Below are 10,439 nucleotides of genomic sequence, written 5' to 3'. Positions count from 1 at the left end.
AGAAAGAAAGGATGAGCACACAGGAACAGTAGTTTGACCATTCTGTGGACCATTATATTGTTACAGGTTAATTACAATCAGATGCATTAAATTTATGAACGATATGCGGTTAATTTCGGTGTATTTGATAAAGCCGCTGGATCTAAGAAAGGGTAACCACACAGGAACAGTAGCACTGCTTTGACGCTGGGTGCCGCCAGTCTGCAAAACCGAGCGGAGAAATTGCGTACGCCAAGGTATGAGTTACCGTGGAAATGTGCGTGGCTTTACGCCAAGTTTAGGTTTTATACATCGCGATTTGAGCGTGGAAAGGTTCGTACGCAACATTTCTGTGCGTACGCACTGTTTATACATGAGGCCCCTGGTTGTGGTGCCAAGTGTATCGCCCTTGGGTGAGACTGGTCTTACACCCTGTGAGTATATGCCGGAGGGAGGCTGGCCTGGAGCAAAGGGCACACCCTGGATCTTCACCAATCCACTGATGGAGATTGGTTGGTGTTGGCAGGACGTCATAAGTGGCTCTGATGGTAAAGCTCAGACTGCTCACCTCCATGGCCCACACATCGTTCCAGCTAAGCTTCCTCCTTTCGACACTGTCCCACCATGTCCACTGCCCCTGTTTGCCAAGGGAGACTGCCTTCACCCACCTTGCAGCCTCCTCCTGATGACGTACTTCCTCCACCACCATCCTCCTCCGTGCTTAAGCAGTGGCTTTATTCCAGGCTGTGCGGCTAGTTGTAAGGCCAAGGCCTCCTCTTCCATGCTGAACATTCCCCACGATGTCAGCATATCTGAGAGCTGATATTGCCTGCTTCACCGCTGCTGATTGTCTCTATTTTCGCCCAGTAGCCAAGGTTGGTGCGTTGCTCCTCAACACTTTGTCCTGAGAATCATTCAAAGTCATCTGCAGTCGTATTTTAGTGCGCTTGTACTTCTCTGTGAGGCTGGTGAGGGGCAGCTTGAGGACACCGTCTTAGTAGAGGCCTATGGTGGTGCGGCTCCGCGGAATCCCGAGCCACTTTTTAATGTAGGCTGTGACTCCTCTTTCCAGCTTTTCTACTATTGAGATGGGGACCTCATAAACTGAAAGGGGCCACAATGCCCGGGGTAGGAGACCAAACTGGAAGCACCAGGTCTTTAATTTCCCAGGTAGCTGGGTGCTGTCGATGGACCGTAGGCCAGCATTAACGTCCTTGCACAGTTGTTTCACCCGGTCTCTGTCTTTCAGGCTTGCATCATAGCTCCTTCCGAGGCTCTTCACAGGCTGTTATGAAACTGTGGTGATTGGCTCACCTCCGATGAAGAACCTCTGGTCAGCAAGCACTCCCTTCACCACTGAAATGCTGTGTGACTTAGATGGCTTTACCGTCATCTGGGCCCATCTGATATTCTTCTCCAGTTTTCTGAGCAATCTCCTGGCGCATGGGACGGTGGTAGTTAAGGTGGTAATGTCATCCATGTAGGCTCTGAGGGGAGGGAGGTGCAGACGAGAGCCAACTCGTTGCCCTCCCACGACCCATTTTGAGGCTCGAATGATGATCTCCATTGCCATGGTAAACACCAAGGGAGAGACTGTGCATCCAGCCATGATGCCTACCTCCAAGCACTGCCATGAAGTTGTAAATTCCGGAGTTCAAAGCAGAACTGCAAGTCCTGAAAGTAGGCTTTAACCAAAGTTGTGCTGGTGTCTGGAATGCTGAAGAAGCTGAACGCTGACCAAAGGAGCTCGTGGGGCACAGAGCCAAAGGCATTAGTGAGGTCCAAAAAGATTACATGTAGGTCCCTTTTCTCCAGCTTTGCCATTTGGATCTGGTGCCAGATCATGCTAGCATGTTCTAGACACCCAGAGAAGCCCAATATCCCCGCCTTCTGTACAGATGTGTCAATGTATTCATTTCTGCGCAGATACTCTGCCATCCTCCTTGCAATGACACTGAAGAAGACTTTACCCTCCACATTAAGCAGGGAGATTGGATGAAACTGGCTGATATTCATTGCATCCTTTTCCTTTGGGATCAAGATCCCACCTGCCCTACGCCACACTTTGGGTAAGGTTCTCTTCTGCCATACTGTTCTCATGAGTCTCCAAAGAAATCTATAAACATCTGGTGCATTCTTATACACTTTGTACGGGACTCCATTTGGCCCAGGGGCTGATGCTGTTCTTGCCCGATGGACTGTCCTCTGCACCTCTTTCCATGTTGGAGGGCCAGTCTCAAATTGATGTACTGGGGGGGTCGATTGGTGGAATGTCTGAAGGGAATGGCCAGGTGTTCATGGCGCCTTGGATCAGAGTGTGTTGTTCTCAAGTGCTCCTCCAAGTCATTCTTTGTTGTTTTTAGAACTCCACTTTTTTCCTTGGTAAAAAGAGCCTTTAGGAATTTGTAGGGATCTTTGTAGAACTGACTTCTTGTTTGTTCTTTCTTCCTTCTTCGTTTCCGTAGATTCTCTGCTCTGACACTAAGCTTGGAGAGTGCTTATGCCCTCCTTTTCCACTCCAGAGGCCTTCTTCCAAAGTTTCTTAAGTCGTCTCCTTTCTTGGAACAAGACACTTAATTTCCTGTTGCTTCCTGGAAACTGGTGGAGGTGGGGCCTGCTTAGCGCCTTTTGGTTCTGTATTCTGAAGCGTTCTGACCCGTACTGATAAATAATGTCTCCCATTCTCTCCAACTTCTTATCCACTGTGCCTCGAAGTTGCTCGAGGCTCAAGGTCAGGTCAGAATTCACCGTCTGCCACAGCTTTTTCTCCCCAGCACCGGGCCACTTCACACTCAGTCTGTGCCCTGAAAGTTTCCTCTCTACTGCAGATCTGGGAGTTTGGGTGGAATCCACCACTGATGTTTGTTCCACCGTTAAATCTGTGCTTGAGTTTACATCCTCCATAACAGCGGTGTTGATGCACTGCAAGCTATGGTTTGTGTCCAGCTGCTGCGCTTCACTCGACTGATTTGACCCTTTTCGCAGAAAGTGATCAATGCGAGGCCCCTGTCTCTCTTCCCTCAAACACTTTTTCTTTCCTTGGTGAATCCTCAACCCCCAGTGAGATGTTATTTTACTCCATCCACAGGTACATATCTGCAGTTTGTGGTCTGCTGTTGTGGCTGTAGGTGTGCCGATTACTGTAGTGTTCCCTTGTACTGTGCTATCTTTATTCATAGTCGTTTCCAGTCCAGTCGTTACCATATTGTCAGCCAATGAGTCTTCTTCCGTCCCCGCTCTCGCAGCCTCTGGGGGTATTCTCCTTCTTTGACTTTTTGTAGCTTTGGTGGGTGTCTCCAATGTGCTGAAAAAGCATGGAAGACTACAGTCGTGGGCAGCTAACCTAAGACTGTCCCAATGGGGTCTGTTCCCTCCTGCCAGCTGTCTCTCCATGCTGTCACAAGGACTTTCCCCTGTCGTCAGCTGATCTTTCTCAGCAGTCACTGGACGGGTCCAGATGGTCAGATTACAAAACACAGAATAAGATGTTACTATCCTTGTGCAAGCACATACAATAGGTGCAGTTACGCTTGTTGGTGAATGGTGAATGGTAGACTTGGAGAAGTTTGTATTATATTGGGACACATTATCAGTAGAATTCATATCCAAGCTAATTGATTATTTTCTGACACTGTCAGAATTACTAGATGCTATAAACTCAGATCCAGATGGTTATCCAGTGGAATTTTATAAAAAAATTTCAAATAAGTTAGCTCCACTATTATTAACAACATTTGCAGAAGCTAAAGACAACAAAATTCTACCTCAAACTTTTCTCCAAGCATTAATTTCCATCTTTCCTAAGAAAAATAAGGACTTTCTGCAGTGTGCATCACACTCTCCTGAATAATGGCGTTAAAATAGTCTCCAAAGTTCTAGCTAGAAGGATTAAAAAAAGTGCATCCTTCTGTATTATAACAAGACCAAACCGAATTTATTAAAGGAAGACACTTAGCTTCTAATCTTCCATGTTAATTTTAACATAGTTTATTCACCCATTAAATCTAATTATCTTTGGATGCAAAGAAAGCATTTGACATGGTTGGATGAGACTACCTATTCACCACATTGCACAAATTTGGGGGTGGCCCAAATATACGTGCATGGATCAAACTACTCTATACTAATTCAGAAGCCTTAATTCATATTAACAACATTATTTCAGAGTACTTCAAACTAGAATGCAGTACTTTACAAGGATGTCTCCTATCACTACTGCTTTTTGCAATCGCCATTGAGCCATTGGCTGTTTACTTTCAAAATGCATCAGAGATAGAGGGGATTTTCAGAGAAGGACTTGAACAGAAAATGTTATATGCAGATGATATGGTACTGTATATATCTGACTCACAAATTTCTGTGCCAGCAGTAGAAAAACCACTAGCAGATTTTCCAAAGATATCTGGACTAAAATTAATTTGAATAAAAGTGTGCTTTTTCCAGTGAACTCTCTAGCACACAATACTAGACTGCACACCTTACCATTTTTTTAGCAGATCAGTTTAAATATCTAGGAGTTAATATCACAAGTAAATATAAAGCTGTTTTTCAACAAAAGTTTGCTGTCCGCATGGAAAAAATTAAAGATGTTAATAGACGGTCCACCCTCCATCTCACAAAGTTAGGGAAAATCAACACTGATGAACATTTTTCCCAAGCTTCTTTTCCTATTTCAAACCATCCTCATACAAATTAACAAATCTTTTTTAAGAAATTAGATTCAATCATAGCATCATTTATTTGTAATTCTAAACATCCATGCATCCAAAGGGCAGTTCTACAATGACCTAAAGCAGAAGGGGGCAAGGCACTACCTAACTTTCAATTTTATTACTAGACAGCAAATATACCAGCCATAAACACCTGGACATCGACACAAATCAATAAATATACAGTATACAAGCCTGGTCTGCGATAGAATTATAATCTTGCAGTACTTCTTTATATTCCCTACTGCGCCAAAGCAAATACAAATTATTGTCAATACACTAATAATCCAATTGCTCATCATTCACTTAGAATAGGGAATCAATGTAGGGAGCACTTTAAGGCAGAGAAGCTCTTATCTGTTGCACCTCTACATGACTACCACTCTTTTCTATCCTCTCAGACATACACAGTATTTAATACTTGGAAAACATCTTGGGTTAAAAACATTTAGAGACTTGTACATCAATAACATTTTTGCATTCTATGAACAATAAAGCTTCAAATTTAACTTCTCATCAACACAATTTTTCCACTACTTTCAAGCTAGAAACTTTGCTTAAACTGAGCATGCCCAATTTTCCTCACCTATTTCGATTCAAGAAGAAATATCGATCAGTCTGAAAGACTCAGGTATTATCTCCACAATTTATAAAAATGTTTTAAAGTCCCTTCCTTTCAAAGATCCCAGGGTACAATGAGGAAAGGATCTTTTGCTTAACATTTCAGAAAAGGAGTGATAGAGAGCCATGCACAGAATACACTCTAGCTCCATATGTGCAAAGCACTCAATTATTCTTAAAATTTTCTATTGAGTGCATTTATGTTGATTAAAACTATCCAAAATGTTTCCAGGGCAAGATTCAACCAGTGAACATTACAATCTAGCTCCAGCCTCACCCGGCCAGATGTTTTGGGCATGCAACAAATTAACATTGTTTTGGACAAAAATCTTTGAATGCCTTAGTGTCACAATCACTCCTAACCCAATAACAGCTGTGTTCATTATACTCCCAGATGGGCTTAATGTGAAGTGGGATAAACAAATCGTAATTGCTTTTATCTCACTACTAGCACGTAGACTTATCTTGCTCAACTGGAAGAATCCCAACCCACCACCTTTAAGTCAGTGGGTAACTGATGCCTTATACTATCTGAAATTGTAAAAAATCAAATTCGCACTCAGAGAATTTGTTCGAAACTTTTTTTAAAAATATGGCAAAATCTAATCAATAACATTTTAGAATAACCTTCTATATCGGGGAAAAGGATACTCTTCCTTCCTTGTTGCTTTAAAGATTTGCTTTGTTGGCTGGCTGTCCTCTCTTTCTTTTGTCTGTGTCTGCAAACATTGATCTTAAACTGTTTTTTTACTGGCTTCTCAGGTAGTCCCACCCCTTTGGACAGTTGAAGGCATGTATGAGATACCTCGTATAATGTTTTTGTGGTTAGTAGAATAGTGGTGGGCCTTGGGATGTTTTTGGTTACAAAAAGTGTGCCACCACAGAAAACAAAGGTGGGAGACCCTGTTCTAAATTGTACCCTGTTGACTTGGACATTTTGGCAAAGTGTAAATTCTCGCGTCCTCCTCTGCTTCTAGAACTTGGTGATCAGGACAAGTCGTGAGCGCTACATAAAGTCTACTGTATTTACATGGAAGAGATTCGACAGTCCCAAGGTAAAAAAAAATCTTTTCATTTTGGGGTGCCTATCGTCTGGAGGGAGCCTTGCAATCACAGCAATAACTGCTATTTTTGCTCTTGTAACGGTGAAGGGTACAACTTGAAAAACAAATTTGTTGGCACAAGGTACCTCGTTCCCATGGTACAGGAACAGAGGGGAAGATTTTGTTCCATATTTTTCTCAAGATGGTGAATTGGAGTACTGCAACCATGTTTCCTGGGCTGACGAAAATGTTCATTTTGGAGTACAATAGGAAGGAATGGAGGTTGTTCATTGACTTTTCAAATTGAAGCATAAAGGCAGTGCTTCTTCACAATGGCAATGGCAATAAGTTTGCCTCAATACCCGCCGGCCATTCAGTACACTTGAAAGAGTGGTACGAGAATTTGAGCTTGATTCTGTCAAAGTTGAAATACAAGGATCATGAGCGGACTATATGCGGGGATTTAAAAGTCCTATCTATGCTTTTGGGACAGCAAAGAGGATACACCAAGTAACCTTGTTACTTATGTAAGTGGGACAGTCGAGATAGAAGCCAACACTGGGCAAGAAGGGATTGGCCAAGGTGAGTGGCATTGGAAACTAGAAGTAAAAATGTTGTGAGGGCACATCTCGGGGACCCAAAGAAAGTACTTCTGCTTCCACTCCACATTGATACTGTTTTATTCTATTTTCCAATTTTTAGTGGTTCTATTTTGGATGTTTGTCTTGAAAATAATTTACAACAGAGATTATTCATAAAATCAGAAAGGAATAAGTCATATAAATGAAGACTGAATACATTCTTACCAGTGATCTGAGCATTTTTTTTCTAGATTTTTTCCTTACGTTTTGTTTGAAAACCTTACATGATGGGAAGAAGTTGATGTTAATTTTGAATTCAGCACCCCAGAAAACATTAAGTACAGTTGAAATATTGAAGACAATTTTTAAGTCATTGAATTTTGCAGGCTTGTATTTCCCTCTTGCTTTTCAAAAACTTGGTTGTTTCAGTATTGACAATTATGATTTTGTGATTTTATTTGCCAGCTAAGAACAATTCAACTGGAGCCTTCACAGTAGTTGCATGTGGAGTCATTCAGTAATTAAGCAAGAAATTGGCTATTTAATGTTCAATAGTCTAACAAGCATTTGTCTGCCTGCCAGTAAGAAAGCAAAGCAAAACAAAAAGAGCCTTTATTTAAGGATGTAATCCAAAGAGCAGTATGCAAAAGTCTAATCTTCTATTTCAGAAATTACTCCTCATGTAATGCTAATATATATATTATACTCATTTAGTTCTAATCAAAAACCCAAAACAGAATGAACATGTAGCTGTTGCCACAAACCTGGCAAAGCTCATCAGCTTTACAGTTTTCTTATATATATATATACCACTAGATGGTGGTGTGGAGTACTTAGATTCCTGTATGGCAGGGGTCCTCAATCACGGTCCTGGAGGGTCACAGTGGCTACAGGTTTTTAGCTCCAACCAAGTTGCTTAATAAGAAGCACTTATTGCTCAAGTAACATTTTTGCTTCACTTTAGTTGTCTCACTCATTAAGATTTTGAACCCTTATTGCTTATTTTAGTCTTAAACAGCTGTATTTTCAGTTTTTAATTGATGCTAATTAGCAATAACATGCAAATGACAAAAGAGACCAGCAGTTCTCCATTTAGCTTGTTACCATTTCCACCTGTGTGTATGTATCATGCACTATTGGGTTTAATTAAATACTTAGATGGAAAGTGAAGAGAAAAAAATGAAGCACTGAGAATTACTCATCCATTTTAGCCTTCAAATCATTTGGATGATATCCTTAGAAAGGGGACGAAAATCTAGGAAATGAGAATTACCTGACATAGTAGAGTTAAAGCACTAACAAGCCATGAAATTGAATTATTGAAAAGAATTGCTTTCTAATTAAGCAACAGGGTTAGAACAAAAACCTGCAGCCACTGTGGCCCTCCAGGATTATGATTGATGACCCCTGCTTTATGGCATCCCTAACCCTTGAAATGACTCATGGAATTGTCCTGGATGAAGCTTGAGTTTGCATTTTTATCAGCATCTCTTGAACAAGGCTAATTATGTCTAGAGATGGGGGTTCATTCATCAGGGAAGTAAAGATGAACTGAAGCAAGAGGAGAGAGAGGTTCTGTTTTGTAATGGTCAAAAGAGAAGGACTTCAGTTAAAGAGGTAGTTTCAGGCAGCAGCATTTCATTTGGGTTGAAACTTGAAACTTTCTGTTTTTTCCTTTAAAAATTTCTTCTGAGTTTCTCAGAATGTATAAGTTTCTTTTTAGATTTTTTCTTTGCTTTTTCCAGGAAAGGGGTGCACTTTGAGGTTCCCCCTGGAACATCAAAAATTCTTCAGGTTTTTGTTTGTCTCCTAATGTTGTCTGTAAAAAACTGTGATATTAGATTTTTTTTTAACTATTATGCATGTACAGTATGTGTATTCAAGTATAGCAACATCTGAATGAATTGATAGTTCTTTTAGCACTCACTAGGGAAGCAAATTTCATTTTTTTAGAGTTGTTGCTAATTGCTGAGCAGCCCTACAAGAGCTAGTGCATCTACTTGATGAACTTTAGGCTATTTTTGCTAAAACTGCTAAAGCAATTGTCATTGTTGCATATGCATTATGTTTGATTTTGTGTTTCCAGTACTCTCAAATTAGTTTCGGTGGGTTTTGCTAAAACTGCTAATGCAATTGTCATTGTTGCATATGCATTATGTTTGATTTTTGTGTTTCCAGTACTCTCAAATTAGTTTCGATGGGTCTATTCTACAAAACTCATTCCACCTCATTAAACATACCTTAAGATGAACTGAACATCATTATCAAAAATTATTTCCAAAAGTTTCCTATCTTTGCGAATCTTTCTTAAAAAAAACCTTTTCTTATCACCAGCGCTGGGTGGATGACTAGAACCAGCCCTTAATAGGCTTCCAATCCATAGAAGGACAAATGCTTATTTTGAAATAAAATTAAATTGATCAAATACCAGCTTATTTGTTGCAGTTGTATTATTGTACTATTATTAATAATTATAAAATATTGTGCTCTGGTGGACAATATGGCATGATAAATTGTTAATATTTATCTGAAGCATTTCTCATTTCAAAATTCATAATATAATGAAACCAAATTAAGGTCTCTGAAAAGATTTGTCTTTGCTAGCAATCTCAGATTCTGTCCCTGAAAAAAACACATTGGTTACCACTTTCATAAAAATAAGTCATTGCTTTTTTTCGTTTTTAACTGAATATTTTCATTGTAATCCTTGTCTATAGACCAGGTAATTGTTATTAATTGGTTTTATTTTAGAATTATTTGAGACATTTCCTGCAGTCTTTTACTGTTATTTCAGGTTCTGTTTGCAATTTTATACATTAGAGAACACAAACCTAGCATATGTTTGTAGATTCCAAACATGTTCACAAAGTCAATAATCAAAAACATCTTTCCACATCACCAGTGTTGTTTAGCTATTGTGGCAGACAGCCGGGACGCCTGTGTAATTAAAGGGCCAGGGATGAGAACACATACAGGGCATTATCTCCCCCGGAGCACTAGATGGCAGCCCCACCCCCACCATGGTTGCTGTGGTTCCTCAGAATCCCACAGGTCTCCATGGGAATTGGAGTTTGGCACAACCCTGTTGGGTTCTGTGGGTACTGCTAGGGTGTGCCGTAGAGAGTGCAGAGCCCTACTTTGTCGTACTTGCACCTCATCCTGAAGGTGAAGTATAAAAGGAGCCCGCTGCTACTGCTTGAGGAGTCGGGGGGAGGAGGAGGACGAAGCTTGCGGGAGGGGGACAAGTGGTGGAAGGAGACAGAAAGATGAAGAAAAAGACGAGAAAGAAGAGAAGTCAAAAGTGTGGTGTGCTACTTTATTTGTGCTGTGCTTTTGGTGCTGTGCAGTGGGAAATGAAGAAAAACATTTCCCCCTTGTAAATAAAATCATGTGTTGTGATAAGACTTGCGACTTGTGTCTGTCTGTGTCGGGTTTGGGGAGCTGGTGCATCCCTCTGGTGGCCACACTATGTACCTAGCCATTTATTGAGTTATTTGATTTATGTT

Source organism: Erpetoichthys calabaricus, chromosome 12 (genome assembly GCF_900747795.2).
Source record: "Erpetoichthys calabaricus chromosome 12, fErpCal1.3, whole genome shotgun sequence".
NCBI classification, from domain to species: Eukaryota; Metazoa; Chordata; class Cladistia; order Polypteriformes; family Polypteridae; genus Erpetoichthys; species Erpetoichthys calabaricus.
Note: the sequence above shows the minus strand (reverse complement) of the source record.